The 16994-nt window shown below is 39.2% G+C and overlaps 1 protein-coding gene across 4 annotated transcripts in view; it reads left to right on the top strand.

The window, feature by feature from the left end:
• LOC139700136 (protein turtle-like) overlaps nt 1–16994 on the top strand; it is a 744763-nt gene that overhangs the window by 104717 nt on the left and 623052 nt on the right. The window lies entirely within an intron of this gene.

Genomic DNA, 16994 nt, shown 5'->3' with positions numbered 1-16994 from the left:
TCACACGTAAGTTATGTCATTAATATTATACTTTAATTTCGACTATATACAATAATATATAATCTTTATTTTCTTCGCATTGTCGCGGTTTTTTAGAATTCATGCTATCCGTGCAAGACTAGAGTAGGTATACACGTGACATATTATAGTTAAATCTGTTTTTAGGGGATATTCATTGTTGACATCTGCGCACTTCAAATGGAAGGCGTCAGGATAACTAGGATTTAAAATCAATTCCAATTTTTGATGCACCGCATTTCTTTTTCTCCGCCCAGTTGTAGAGTAAAAAAATAAAAGTACCGTATAAAAATTTCACCTAATTTTGGTCATGCAATCGAAGAGGTAAGCCAGTCAAACCGTCATATCAGTTTGTCGTTCCCTCTTTCTGTCCGCCTTTCGGGCAAAATATCCGGGAATATCATGATATAAATGACCGAGTTCCCAAACATTAAATTTATAGCGGAATGCTCGAATCAGTCGTTTTCCCCGTCTGATGGCCTCATAGGTGTAGTCCATACCACTGGACGTGTTTGGAGACTTGAGTGGAGTCCGCACTTATTAATTCAACCCGGGTTGCATTTCGTATGTTTAACGTAAGACAACCATGTGATGCATTTGAATCATCTATCAAGAATGGCGCGGAATATCAGCTACACTGCGATTCATCTGGTATAATTTTAAATTGCTCTTGCTTTTCAAGATTATTTGCTTACCAAATACGTAGTCTAAAATGAAAGAAAAAAATATAGAGTATTTAAACTCTGAACCGCTTAGGTTTCTTCCTAAGTTATTCACTATCGCCTGAGGTTACCTGCACTCCAAAACAAGCAATAAAATTTACCATAAAATCGTAAATTATTTATCACGGGATGTAGGAAATGCCATGAAACTGCGTTTTATTTTGTTTTTAGACGTCCCCCTTACGGGGAAACGAGAAAAAAATTATTTGCATCAAGCTTGGAGAGATCCGTTTCCCGCAAAAAGTAGAGACAAAAAATTGTATTACTCCAGGGAATCAGAAGTCCTTCCCGGCGGCTCATTTTCCATCCTAATAGTGACCTGAGGGGCAAACTCCAGTTTTGAATGATGGGAATTGGGGTTTCAGTATTTTGATAAGAGCTCGCCCAAAACGGCGCCGTTCTGCCACCCAGCCCACAAATTACGAAAGAGATTATGAGCATGGGATAAAAGAGGGAGCGCTTTCGGGAGACGAATGACTTAATAAGAACTCAACGTGGAAGAGGCAAGAAGATTCGTGCGTGTCCAAAAAAGACTCTCGGAATCATAGATGTCACGCATACATAAAGGGCAACGCGTTGCACGGGGAGCGATATCACAAATCATGAAATTCATAAATTTTGAAGAGTCGTGGGAGAGCTAAAGAAAAAAAAAGGAAATAAGAGGAGATAGCGTCATGAGAGTCGAGGGAGGGTTTGTAATAACGGAGGGGGAGAATGGCGCCCGTAATAGTGATAGGGAATGAGGAAGGATGGGAGCTGGATCATGATGAGCAATAGAGAGTAATGCGTCAGGCAGTGGCTGTGATTAACGATTTCCCGGAGCGATCCAGCGAGCTCTCTCATTTTCTCTCTCCCTCCCCCTCCCTCTTTGCGAGGTTTTGGCTGTGGCGGGAACGAATGAGGGTGGTGGTGTTTGTAACTTGGGGATTGGAATTCGGTGGGAATGAGGTGTGGGTTGGAAGCGAGACACGGGGATGTTTGGCGAGGGGGATGCACCCGGGAGGACATTATAATGACGACGGCGGCGACTATGGTGTCGAAGGAACGACTCGCTTCGACGCTTTGGAGGGAGCAAATGAGGCTTTTGTGAAAGCGGTAGCATCGTGGTTAAAAATGAAAACTTTTTTTTGTGAGCATACCGAGTTAATTCCATTTTTATCGGCGTTTTCAGTCTCCTAGCGGAACTCAGGAAATAAAAATGCTGAATGAAAGTTGGGAAATATTGAACGGAAGCACATGGTGAAGTGATAATTCCCTGCTTAACTCGGAGTTGATGCAAATTAGCAGCGTGGAAAAATTGATACAGTTTTGAAATTGCAGCGCAGCGTAATCCCTCGCTTAATGGATTCCAAATGATGCCCTAATTAGCTTACAATGGCTTATGATTATGCGCTGGTGATAGAGATGTAAACGGCGTTATTCATTTCTTTTGTGATTTAATTTATTGCACACGTACATCGAATGTAGGTGAGCAACATAATGTGTCAGCAAAAAGTGTGGTTTTATGAATTAGGTTTGAATTATGAACTGGTGCGCGAGGAGGAAATAAGTTGGCGCATTTTGCGGGATTGGAATTTTATTGATGAAGCCCTGCTCACGTGAGCATAGAATGGCATCATCAACTCCATGATTAATAAATGATAAGGGATGTTTTAGATGATGAGTAGAGTTATCCTGGTTCCCTACAACTAGCTTGTGGAAAAGTAAAAAGAAAAATAATTGCAGCCTGCGTGTTCATGTTTTAATCATTAATTTGGATTTCCTCTCCTCCGGGGTCGAGCGGTAACGGTAATAATTTCTCTAAAGTGGCTTTAATCAGGTGAATAGATATGTTATTTGAATGACGAAAGCCAGTAAGCAACGAATATTAATAAGCCTATTTTTCAGTAAGTTTTGGAAGTACATGGCAATACGTGGGAGTAATACACGAGTAGGTACTTTTCTTTAAGAATGATAATTACAATTGGATATTTTCGTACTTTGTAGTCCCGTTGCTCCCTTTTATCTTTCGTTATTCCCATAAAATGTAGATAATTGCCGCATTTGACGTGGGTTAATGCCTAAAACCTATTCTTAATAAAATATAAGATTCCTTAAAATTGAAAAATATTCTTGCCTCAACAATGTAACCTTATGGTTTTATTATTTTTACCTCTGCATTGAAATAGTTCATCTTCTAAAGGTCAATACCCCTGGAAATACCCTATTTAAATTACATTTACTATATCATTAATTTTTTCTTTTCTATATACTTTTTTATTTGGATTAGTGCCAAGGAGTACTGAAAAATTAATAAATATTGCGTCCATATCCGTTGGATTAAAGGCGGTTCGGATACCATGCATTAGTTCGTAAATCCGATCGTAAGTCAGTGTGTGTGTGGGCTGACGGCAGTGAAATAACAATTTTCTTTTCTCCTCAGTTTTTTTTTGCCTCCCATTTCGTTACGTCTTTCCCCTTAATGCATCCATCCGTCCAAAGGGTTCAATAGGCGCTAATGACCACGGCCATTCACGCAACCTTCCGCCACATAAAGAGCGCGGCCCGAGAAAGAGAGAGCCGCTAACCCCTTAATTTGGAAGCCCTTTGTTTTTAGCCGGAAGTGGGCAGGCACCCTTTGTAGTGTCGTGTGTGAGCCACAGGGGCGGCATTCCGGACTGCAGCCCGTCGCATTCCCGGCGGGGTAGGTGGGAGGAGACCCGAATGGGATGGAGGGCGGTGTGAGGAGGGGATGGTCTTGGATGGTGAAAGAAGGAAAGAGAGGAGGGGGGATGGGGAGGCGGGGTGCGACTCGGAGAGCGACTGATGGACAGGCGCGGGGGAGGTGAGGAGAATTACTCGTGCAACGGCACGGCCTCCGTTCCATTCCGCTCACCTCGCCATCCCGCGGTGAGCGGGAAGAGCCGTTTCACCCTGTCGTGAAACTTTTTGAGTGGGTTGCGTGGTAATTCAACTCATGTAGATGCAGCAGCTCAAGGGATGCGCCGCGATCAAGGCGGCTCGTAAGCGTCGACAAGCGGTGGAAAAGCCAAGCGCCAGGCCGACTAAGGTTCCGGGCCGTGATGGCGATGCTATATCGCTCGAGTTAAATAAAACGGACCCCTACCCACAAAGAACACAAAATACGTTAGCAAAAATACTGATATGGTCCATTTTTCCCTTTTACCGAAAGGCAGTTCGTAACCCTTTGGGTTTCGCTGGACTACTCTGGTTGCTCTCTTGATTCCCAGGATCCTATTCTTGATCTGGCTCTACGACGAGAGGTGCAATCCATTTCTGGAATGGGACTCGAATCAGTAACACTTGGGTTGGCAGATGGACGCGTTGTCAACGGCTTGGCAAACATTCCGCGATCGCAATACGTCAGCAGTGTCGCCATTATTGTAATGGAAAATATTTCATAAAATACAGCAAATACATCTTTCAGTACCTGTATCTAAAGGCACTGTATGTTTTCCACGGGATAGCCCCAATTGGGACTCTTTCATCTATATCTAAGATTAAAAAAATATTTTTGGAAGAATCCTTATTTCGGTTAATGGAGTGGTTAAGTAGCTTTAATTTGCAGTTGCATTCTGTGGGCAGTATAACATTTTCATGACTGGATTCCAATCTTTGGTATTCATTGAGGATTTACTATCAAACCAGTGTCACCAAGTTATTAATTAATTACATATACTATATTTTAACCTGATTCAAATCATTCAGTTCAAACTGGCCAACCTAGCTGGGAACGATTAAGATATTAGGAGTACAATCATGTATTAAATAGGATGATGACACCTAACTGGCAGTGCCATGTGATTTAAATTGCTCAGTCAATTTAATCGTCTAATTGACTCAATTTCTGTATTATAGGTGTTTTCAATCGATTTTAAACGATTAAGAGGAAATTACCTTTTATTGAGAATCACTTGGCGAGTATTAGTCAGTGGCTAATATTCTTAAAAATCACGCTGATATAGCTTTGCTGAGATACAAAATATGAAAAACCTCTGTCGTAAGAAAATGAGCTTTTGCCATTTGTTTTTTCCATCTCCAAATCCAAGCGATACAGATTTTTTTTGCGTCATCCTTCTTTTCAGCCATATTTTGGTCGTCCTCTATCGTCTGCTTACTTATCCTAATCTCAGGCGAAATCCTTGACTTACGTTCTTAGGATAAGAATTCATATTTACTGTGGTCAGCGTAGGGAGTATATTTATTTTATATTCTCTCCGGTACATCCCCAGGATGCTAGATTCCCAAGAGAATACTTATATCATTAGATACATGCTGCGGAAGCTTAGAAAAAAATCATGCTGAGATGATCTTGTAATGATATCGCAAAATGTACGCTTATAGCCAAATGTATGTGAAAGGATTTTTATAAAAGCGCGAGACTCGTGTATATTTTTTTCGCTTAGATATCCCTATTGTCACATCAAATCGGTTATCTGCATCTTCCTAATATATATTAACAAGCAGACATATCTAGACGCATTCTTTGACCCAGTTCCGTACTACTAATGGGGTGAAGCCACGAGAACGACTGCTCTGACTTAGGGTACCCGTGGTCAATTACGACTTTGGAACCAAGTACTTTTATATCTTCGTTCGTATGCGGTGAAGTAAAATTAATTAATTTTATTTCTTTGGTTATAATCAATGGTTTTCATAGTGTTATAATACGCCCAGGGAATGTAATATCATCTGTATTTCAGGCTATTAAGCAAGACTAGAGATTCGGTAAAAGTAATTCATCCTGAAAGACAAGCTTTAAAATTAAAGACAGGCTACTTTGTCTGTTATTGTATAAGAGAGCAGCTACTGCTACACATTTCCTGTGACTCTGCGTTTACTTTTTGAGTTGAATAAAAATGAAATTAGCTGTGCTGGGCCAAAAAAGTTATACTTGAGGTAAATTTCGAAGATTCACAAGTGATGTCATGGACCGATATTATTAATAAAAGGAATAAAGCTTTTTACAGCGTTTTTTGCCAGCAGCAGATGAATTTAGGACCCTAAAAAACGATACCTAATTCGAGAGACGAGAACATTTTTTAGAATCCTGGAAGTTTGAGCTGTGAAGGCTCAAAGGATTTTTTCAGTTATCCGGTAAGTATATAATGGTTTCAATGCTATTAGTTCCTCATCAATTCAGCAGGCATTTGGTCCATAAGGCAAGCTTTACACAGCGGAATACAATTCATCATATTCAAATATAATTGAATGAAGTTCCTATTCGCTCGGGATTCCGGCCGACTCTACAAATAAGGTCCGTAGTGAGAGCGCATTAATTTTGCGTGAGCAATAGTTGGTTTCCATGAAAGCCCCCCTCGGAAGCTGAAGCATCATTTCCTCGGGAATCTCCGGGCGAGAGCTTATAGTCGAAGGGACCTTAAGACTATATTCAGTCATTAAAGGTGATTGTTATGAATCCTTTGCCAAAAAACGAAAACCTAAGCTTGAAAAGGCATGGGAAGCAAGGGCATAGGAAGCAATGGTTTTACATGGAAGATGGTAGACACTCCCTTTACCTGCGGAGGAGCATTTTTGTCGCTTCTCATAGTTGTTAACGAGGAGAAAGGTTTTAGAGGGAGCTTGTGCATGCATGGCTAATGCGCCAAAGAAAATGTGGCTAATTAGGGGGAGTGAAGAGGGCTGGAGATGGGGAAGGGACGAGGGAGGAGGGGTTGAGGAAGAGAGAGCCGAGTGTCGCAGAAAACTCGGGAGATGGCGGAAGGGGCGAACGGTCGGAGAGGAGGGAGGGGAAGGAGAGATGGGAGGAAGGAAGGAAAGGCTTACAAGGAAGGGAGCAAGATGGCGGGAAGTGCTTCAAGGGTGACGAGGGGATTATGCGGGCCCGGGATTATGCAGGCTGAAGGGGGGGGGGAAGGTAGGGAGGGAGGCGAGTGTGTATGGGGATGGGCACATCCGCTCTTGAAACACGGGTCGAAGGAGAAAGTAAGGATTCAGTTTCGTCAGTGGATAAGGAGCGAGAAGGGAAGATAATAGTAAGACCTCTTTCCTGCATATCCCTGCCCTTGTAATGTAATTGAAGACATAAACCCATCGTTTCACGGTTTGCACGCTCAATTAATGCTGATGGATCATGATAAATCCAAATGATCCTCGTTCATAATGGAATTTCATTGCAACCCGACACCTGCAAAAAGTGTCTTTGTGCCGCGTTTCAGCGCCATAACTTCCTTTTGATCAAAGCCTTTGAGAGGCCTGGGCCATTTTGGGAAGAATTCCTTGAGATTGAGCCGAGCGGATAAAAATGACAAGAAAAATAAATAAATGGCATTGCGACTAAATGCTGTATTCTCGCCTGCGGTTGAAATGATATTATCAAAGGCTTCTTGTCCTAAAATCTGTTGATAAAGGTGAGCATGAGGGGCACAAATATCGGCGTTGATAAAAATAGAGCTGTAAATATAATAGTGTAGTGAAAAATTTCACTTATCATCTCATTGTGTGGAATGCATTTGTTTTTTTCTTTGGAAAGTATAATTCCACATGTCATTTATTATGTTATTAAATTTTGAAAGTTCATTCATCTCTCCAAGCAGAAGAAGCATGGATTGCTCAAGTGACATTTTAAAGCAATAGATATATTTTTGAAACCGCATTTTGGAATTTTCCCCCCTTCATCTTGAGCTACGTGGTCAGTCATCAAATCTATATCTTCTCTCAGATTTTGTGTACCTCAGTATTTTTTATTTCACAAAATATTGTTGGATAAACTGATTACCTCATGGTTTTTGCTGCAATCATTTTCACAAAATGTTGATAATGTATTTTGATGTCACAAATTTATTTTTTCATAAAGAGTAAATGAAACATTTCCCTTAAAACATAATTACCTTTAAGTCATGTTGAGTAAATTTTTATTTTGATGTATTATTCATTTATTTAGCCTTAGTCCCAAAACAGCACTTTTTGGCCTTTACATCGGAATATTAACAGTGATAAGAATGGAGACGATTACAAACACCCAAGCCCTAGGTGGAGGAAAACCCTCCGAGGCGGGAATCGAACCCGCGACCCATGGATTGGCGGAAGAGGACGTTACCCCGCCGCCACCGGCGAATCTGGGTTTACGTGAGCAAGTTATTAATGCAGAGGCTAACTAGTTTTCTGTATGGGTCATTATGTTTTTAATAATCAGAATATTAGCATTTTAGCCATGAAAAGAAACATGTAAATGGTGTTTGCTCAGTAATGTCATATACACCATTAGTCCATCCAGTCGGTAAAGGCCTCTAGTCTCTTCGTAACTTGCATCCATTTGTTCGTCCGGCATTCATTCAACGTTGGAGATGCTCCAGCACCTTGTACTCGTGCCTTTGTTTGCCGTAATATTTGGTTCGCTTATTCTTGGCCGGCAGTAATGCAGCCATCACTTCATTAAAACCAACGGTGTTCCTCTTGCAATTTCACTCTGGCTCCGAGTTTCTCCCAAAGCTTCTCTGGATTAACGCTCTTATTTGCCTCCTCTTTTTTCACGGATGGCGGCCTTTTCCGCATTGTTTACGTCCGCCACTTTGGTCGCGTCATTCGCTAACGATGGTGTTGTTTTTTTATAATGACTGTATCCGGGAATAAATTGTAGTGCTCATTATACATGATAATGTAGAAGCATGTTTATGAAATTCTCGTGATATAGCATTAGCAGTACCACCTCATCTTTTTGGTATGCGCCATAGTGGTTTTGGCATCTTTCGCTTCGTAATCACGTGTTTATTTTACTTGCGTATTGCGCCTGTTTACCAACAGCCTTTTTGCCTAAACTAGTAATACCACTTCCTCGGATATTTTGATTTACTGTACAATGCGTTTGAAAAGAATCTTGTAGGAGTGGTAAGGGTAAATGAAAAATTGCGCAGAACTGCAAACTTAGTGTGTGTAGCAGCCCTTCGCAATTCAGCCTGTCTCTCATATTTTCTCATATCTACTTAGCACAACTCCAGAACTGTTTAAGGGGTGTTCTGAGACCGTAATTATTCACTCATGACAGTTTATACCTCTGGATTGAAACCATAATTTTCAGTGAAAGGGAATTTTGGACGCCTAATGTGTTGTCTCTTCGTGGCAATCAGGGAGAGAATCTCAAATTACTAAGGCTGTGGCGTCAAACCACGGAAAAAAACACCTGAACCCTATGCCACTGCGGAATCATTGGTCTCAATTACTTCATAGGTGCAAATTGTGTTCGGCATTTAAATGTGCTACATTCATATGTATATATATATATATATACATATATATATATACTATATATATATATATATATACTATATATATATAGTATATATATATATATAGTATATATATATATATATAGTATATATATATATAGCTATATTATATATATATATATATATATATATATATATATATATATATATATATATATAATATACGTACGATACAATAACTGAATTGCTCAGCTGGAACGAGCCAGTACTTTTTATGTGATTCGATTCATTTCTTGATTTCTTGTTGGTATAGACGAAGTCTGGCGTCAGATTGTAATACTAAGGAAATGCGGAGCATTATTTGAAGGTAAAAATAATGTAGAGTCAATGTTAGAAAGTTAAATCTTTGATGAAAGACAAAACAATTGGAACGGGTTTAGAGCTGTAATGACTCACTACTAGGTATATTTAATTGCAGCAACAATTACGAAATTCATACGGTTTGTCGACATCTTAAGGCCCCTTTTTAGGAGGAAGTGGGCTCAGAAATAAAAAAACGGATTGAATAACGTGATAATTATCTTCAGAATTTGGAACAGTCTTATTTTAATTACCCACTGTAAGAGAGAGTTTGACACTCGGCTGAAGCAGACATGCCGTATGTCTTGCTGATAAGGAACATGTAGTTAACATATCCATTATTAATTGTTCGTTAGTGTTGATGCTTGCTGTACGATGAGTCAATAATGGCTTCAATCCAGGCATTCTTAGTGATTATCACCGATTTATCAATATTAAATGTTGCCGCAGATGAATTATCTCTCAGACGTTTTCTTAGTAGTGCGGCTTTCCTCGAATGATTTCTTGACTCAGTACGTAATGAGATTCGTCGAAGGGGAAAAACTTCCCCAGCCTCCCAGAGAGCAAATCCTCATTGCCTCCGTTCCGCGTGCACGCGAAATGAGTCTTTCATATAAATCCCTTTAAATTAATGAATTCGCCTCCCTGTTGGGCCCCAATCTTTAATTTAATTTCCAATTTAATACGAGGAAGGCTCCCGCGGAGGCACCCCAAGCCTTCAAATATTGCCCAGTTGCTTACTCTTATTAACCCGCCTTCCCCTTCTTTCACCCCGCCCCCTTCCATTTTTGCCCCCTATCTGCCTTTCACACTCTCTTCTTTCCCCGCTCTCCTTTCTATCTTTTCTCCCTCCTCCTCCCTGCAGACTCATTCCAGTACACCCTCTCCCTCCCTCTCCATCATGCGAACATTCCATCTTCCACCTCGGTCCCTATTTCACTTGGCACGTGCGCTGTTGGTTGCAGGACGGCCCTTCCAAAGTTGGGTATCTAATCCGCTCTCGGCTCATGCGAGGGAATTAATCCTCATTTAGCATAATCATTTGTTGTACTTTTAATTAGAATTATTGTAGAAATGTGTTGACACCGCGTTCAAATCTACCTTGACTTGGATTATTTTAGGCTCTGCGTGAAGCTCGGGTGAGAATCGGAGACTTCAAAAGATTCACAATACGTTTGGAACGTAATTACCAATCGATTCAGGTGACATTAATTATGTGGATTACACAGTATTATGCAATTGGATTAAAGCATGGATAGAAAGTTTACTGCTGTGTACACGGAATGGTAATGAGCGCTCTTGCATGAGAATTCCGATGGTTTGTTTTATAAATTAATTTTATCAGATGGATGCTTATTATTTTCAATTTTCCATGAATGATAATTCCTCTGAATGTGGGTTGATTTTAATTAGGGACTCGGGTGCATATCCAAAAAGAATACAGAGGTCGAACTGTACGAATGTAGTAGCTTCAGCGTTTCTAGGAATCGTTAGTGGAATCAACTTTCCTATTTTTTTATTATTTTTCTATAATTTTCGGGCAAAAACTACTTTTTTTAAAAAGTAATGATTACGCGACATATGCCCATTCATATGCATCATTCTACTTTTAAACTTAATTCCTTAACCATAGCGTGAACATCTACTGAAATTTATGGGATTTCTGAACTAATTTTGATTTTTAAATGCACAAGTACGATATGTGGTTTTGCGAAATCCTGTTCTTTCCTGAACCATATGCGAAGGCCAAAACAGCTTTAGCCGTTGGAAATCCAGCTGCATTCCCCTGCTACTACCTCAGAAGGGCACATAAATGTTTATTTGGCCTCTCGTATATCGTCTGACATTAATCCATTTTACAGTTCTATGAAATTCCTGCTCACGGTCTTGATTTCATCTCAGTGTGCATGTGAACTTTAAAACCCAGATCTAATTTGATGTTTCCCTTATCTATATAATTTCTCTATAAAAGCAAAGTTTTGATATTTTATTTATTTTATTTACCCTTTCTTCAAATCCACATTAGTATTTTGGTTAGCTGTAAGTCGACTCCAGACAGATTTTTAACTTAGCTGAAAACTTAAAATCGTGAGTGTTCCATAGCTCTGGATCTGCACCAACTTTATTTCTTCCATAAATTTCCATTCTGTCAGCCCGAAAAATAACACTGTGTATCATGATATAAATATAACGTTAAAAAACATAGTTTTTCCTGAAATTACTGTAGAACTTCGACATTATGCTGTACTATCTACGAGTAGTTGGCCAGACGTGAATGGGTTTCTTCATTATTTTGTTTTTCTTATCAGGGCCACAAAGCCAGGGTCAGAATATGGGGCCGCTAACCTTAACCTGTTTGGCTTGCGGTTTTTCAGGAATCTCTGGCTCCTGGGAAATCATATTCAGGGCAAGAAGGAACCCCTATGGGAAGGCAAGACCCATCGGTCCACCTCAGCACAGCTCTCTCCCTTTTAGTGTATATCTCCCAACCCTTCCGAGAAATTATTAGTTATTTTTTAGCAATGGAGTATAGAAAGGGAAGAGTGACATGCATTTTGAGGGTAACATTCAGGTTTTTCCTGCGATTTTGCATATCCATACGTAAATGCAAATATAAATCCGTCTGTTGCGAGAAAAAATCATCATAAACGTATTTTAATAAATAATACTTTTATAAAAGAATCAAAATACTAACATTTTGATTCTTTGAACTAGTTCAGCAACGCTCAAGGTCTTGTGTAACATATTAAATAAAGATATATTCTGAAGCTATGGTTTGATAGGAAACCTAATAATAATAAACAGCTCGTCGCTGTCATAACTGTCTTTCGGCAGTTGTTCGCTTATCTGTTCATTGTTTCTAAGGCCATGTGAATTTTCCGACCGTTCCCAATGCTAGTGAAGGAAGCTAGTGATGCGGAACATCGATGCTCTCTCGTGGCGATGACGGGAACCACTCGGCTCTCTTGTAATGCCTTTCGCTATCATAGCAAAGCTCTCTTTTTCTTCCCCGGCAAAGCAGAGCTGAAGTTGCCTTGGAGACCGACCACGTCGAAACCCTAACGAGGGAGGATTGATTTCCTTAATTCAGAGGCGTTCCGTTCTTTCGCGGTGGGAACCATTGCGCCCTTTGTCACCCCAAGGCATCTCCGGCGCAGACACACTCTGTTTCAGGTATGGGAATCAAGATGGCACCTGGATGGGAGTAGATGACGTAAGGTGTTTTTTTCATCTCTTAATTGGAGAAGGAGGGTGGAAGAAATTTCCGTCCAACTGGGTTGAAATCTTCCCGCAGCGGGATGTAGATGGGAATAGTACCATCAATTCATCCGCCCAGCCGCCCAATAAACGGGGAGACCTTACCCAAGCCGCGTTGATACGTAAATAGTTATTGTCATCCGACTGATGAATAGGAGATGGGATTCGGGTTGAATTTTTGTTGACTGTTACTGGAAAGTCATATTAGGGGAAATCATTCTGCCTGCCAACTGTGACAAGGAAAAGTTCCAGTTTGGGACTTGTTGTTGCCATTCTTTGCGTTTAACTTTCTTTCCATCAGTGTTTGAAATGATTCTTCAATCAAAAGATTTCAGTGAGTTTCTAATTTCACATTAATTCTGGAGGCACTATGTTGCATACTCCCAACTGATGTATTGGTATTTTTTGATCTTCTCTCGGTGGAGGGGAGTGGAGAGGGTTTAATGAATGTGGGCTGCACCTCAATTCACTTAGTATCGTCAGATATAAGGAATAGGAATGTGGTTTTCTTATTATCATTACATGCATCTTAGGAGACTTGTCTGTCGTTACACTGAAAATAAAATTCAAGTTTTCACTAATGGAAAAACTGCTGTTTTCTCTGTGAATCCATGATTTTTGCATTATTTCCACAGAATGTTGGCACTGTCTATATTTTGGTTTCTCGCTCTCTGCGCTAAAAGTGCTTCGAAAGAACATTAATACCTTTTCAGAATTCAAATATGTTTTCATTTCCTTCGTTCATTTGGATACTTTTATTGCAAAAAATTTATTAAACTCTATTTATAATTTTTGAATCTTTCGGGGTGAAATATGTTTGGAACTCCAAAGTAATTAACATAATCTTTTTGTTCACGTCATTCATTAAGAAAATTATAATACACACTAGTAGGAATAATAATGGAAAATAAAGGGTTCATTTTTTGCCGTGCGTAGTAATATTTTAACATAAGCAAGTAAAATTATATTATTCACCTTACATAGATACGAGCTTCGGATAAAAAGGATCCCTTCATTTAGAATTTTGTCTCTTTAGGCGCAGGAGGTTTCAACCAAGGCCTTCTACCATAAGAACCTAGTCTTGAAAGGATTTGACGCTCTTAACCCCCACCCCCTTCCGATGCAGGGAGCCTTTGTTCGATTCACAAAGCGTGAAAATCGATTCCGTCTCCGTTCTTCGCAAAGGGTTAAATTCTCCTTTGGGATTTATCGCCACGGCAGTCATTTGCATCTATCAGATCCCTGGAAATTGACGCCTCTATAAAAGCAATTAATCGGCACTAAGTGATTTATTTCCTCACTCGCCCGTCGTGGAAGAAGTTTTAAGGAAATTACCCGGCGGAGCCACCGTTTTATTTGCCCCACTCCCCTTGCTACACGCTCGTGCGAGCCTTACCCTCACTTCGCTGCCCACGATGGAGAATCCTCGTGCTCACGTATGCAAGCACGGAAGCTACCGAGGAGTTTCCCAATTTTCCCTGATGTGTGGAAGACATGAATCGAATTTTTTCTCCCTTTAAAATCTCCATCCCTCCCCACTCCTCCCTCTCACTATCTCTCTCTCTCTCACTCTCTTTCCGTCCAACCGCAACGCCTCGCTCTCCACTTTCTTCGCTCCTTTCCATTGTGACGCCCTTCCCTCCATTACAGTCCCTGAAAGGAATGAGAAGGGCCCTCTAATTATGCCCCCGGTGTCAAAACTAGCGACGGAGGAATGGTGAGAGGATGAGGTTGTGATACAGTAGAAAGAGGTAAAGTGTAAGATGGGATGGATGAAGCAGGAAGGAAAAATGGGAAGTGTTGGAGGTATTCGAAAGGAAAGGAGATAGATAGAGGTAACAAAAGGAACAGGAAGCTGTTAAAGAATGATGGATATGAATAAAGGGTAATGGTGTTAGGAAGACAGAATATGTGAAGCGGATGATGATATGGAGTTTATACAGAGTGCATACTTTTAAGAAAATATGTAAGGAATGCATGCAATTATTTGATTGATGTGAGGTGTAAAATTATATGTAATAGCTTAATATTTTTAAATTTATCTTTTTTTTCTTTCTGATTGATTGATGTTAATGAGATGGGGATTTTCTTGTCCTGTGAAAGAGATTTGTGTCTTGAAGTTCCCTTTAAGTGTGCTTTTGTTTAATGACTGATTTTACCTATTATCTTTTGTGATTACTTGGGACTTGTGTGCCACCTGACACTGCCTATCAGCACATGTGGATTTTAATACATTAATAAATAAAAATAAATAGAGACGAGGGGAAGTTGGGGAAAAGTCGGGGAACTGGTGAGACAAAGGTGAGAAGGATTGGCGAGGGTCAGGAACATGAATCTACCTGTGCGTATAATAAGATAATCAAGCATACTGAATCAGTCAATATAGCCCCTGGACTGCTGTTATGTTGGAATGGCAGAAGAAGATTTTTTTCTGTTCCATTAAAATGTTAACAAAAAGGTTTTATCAAAAATATACAGCATAATATTTGCCATATAATGCGGACAATCGGGACATATTGAGTTAAAATGAACTGAGATGAGATGATATTTTTCACGCACTTTAACTGATAACTTCAAGCTTAAAGTTTGTGCTTTCCCGTTGCCATAATCTCTCAAATTATTTGAAATGCTAGATAGTTGGATGGAAGTTAGTTAAAATAATTTTTTAGTTAAAATTTCAGTCAAATAAAGAGGTTTTTCATTACGAATTCGTATTAATTTTTGTAACAATACGTATGCCTACGAATATGTATAATTTTCTTAGAGAAAATATTTTTTTAAGGATAAAATATGGCAATTAGAGTGATGAGACTTTTGGCTGAAGAAAATATTCGCGAGTATAAATGCCTCAAAGAGAAGTTTTATACCCGTTGAAAACCGAGAAATCGGTGAAAAATTAATTTATATAAAAATTTAAACATTGTAGTGTGATAACCGGTCATGTAAAGCTAATTATACCGCCTCTGAAGCGAAATATGTGGTATCAATAATATCATTTTTTAAATTTGTATTAATTTTTATATTAATAACATTACCAAGGAAAATATTTGAATCATTATAGGCAACTGCAGTGAAATACTTAAGTTTCATCAAAGCTATAGAAATTCTACTAGACTTGATTAGAGTCCAAGCTTTTTCTCTTGTTCAAACCAAATCCAAAATGAATATTTCGTTGACGCACCTCAAAATGATCAGATAATTTGAATCTAATAAGTAAATGAATTCATGATAACTAGACGTTGTAACCTTTTCCAGTGAAATTATCATAGACAATTCTCTGGCAGTAGCCATTTCCATCAATTCTCGCATAATGGTTGAGTACGTAATGAAACCCAAAAAAATAGTCATGGCGAAAAATAAAGGCTGAAGCTTAACATTTGCAATAAATATCATAGCTAGGTATCGACTTGAATTCATGATTACAGATATTTATCAATAACTGTACCCATAAAGTTTAAGGCAGGTATTAAAGTTATGCATATTTTAACCACTCCATAATAGAAATAAGAGTGTGAAATTCATTCAAATGAAGTTGACCCTGACCCTTAGAGCTTAGGGTTACAAGTATTTCATGAAATTATATTACGATAAGCAAGTTAAGAAAGTATGTATTTTTGTTAATTGATTAAATATTGACTTCAGATATATTTTAAATTAATGTGACTTTTCATCAGTTACCGTCTTTATTAGTTTTACACAACTTTCCATTCGATTGCCCTGACGTTGAATGGGTCCGAGCCATCGCATTTCTTTGCCTTAGATCACTCAATATCTGTTTTATTTGCCGAACTTATTTAATTTATTTCTATATACTCTTTCCATTATTTTTCATTCATTGTTGTCAATAACGCCTACTAGGCGTTTATATTTGTAGTCCAATTAGTATATCCAATATTTTTTCAGAGCCTTCCATAGACTTCTTTACACCCCCTAAACTTCGTAAATTGTGATCATTTGTTATTAAATCTGCCATTTGATATAAAGTGGACAGTTTACCTGTATATAACACTCATCCACTTCTTTGAGTAACAGTTTCTCATTGCTGCCATTTACCGTCCATTATTCGAGTTTTTGAAATGGAAACTCTTCGTAGGCTTTGATGGTTATTTTTGTAAATGTGAATGACAAGTTTTCTTGTCTCGGTCCATCTGCTTTTTCCATAATGTTTCCATTGGTGACGGCCCTACTTCACCTTTTAAAAACTGACTCTTCTGAAAGTTTGGTTTTACGGTTTATTTGTCGCTTGTATTCTGGCTGGAGAGTCCCTGGTTCAAATCAGGGTGACATTTCTGGATACCCTTTGCCAGGCCCAGGCTGCATGATTTTCTAGGAATACAATTTCTCCTGAAATTCTTAGGGGAAAGAATCGAGTATTCTCATGCTGATTTGTGAATTTACCTCCCAGCAGAGTAATTTTGACATCAAAAATGGTAATATCAAATCCATTCCG

This window comes from Hetaerina americana, unplaced genomic scaffold (assembly GCF_022747635.1).
Source record: "Hetaerina americana unplaced genomic scaffold, ioHetAmer1.1.p SCAF_10, whole genome shotgun sequence".
NCBI lineage: Eukaryota > Metazoa > Arthropoda > Insecta > Odonata > Calopterygidae > Hetaerina > Hetaerina americana.
This window is presented reverse-complemented; position numbering and strand designations above follow the sequence as displayed.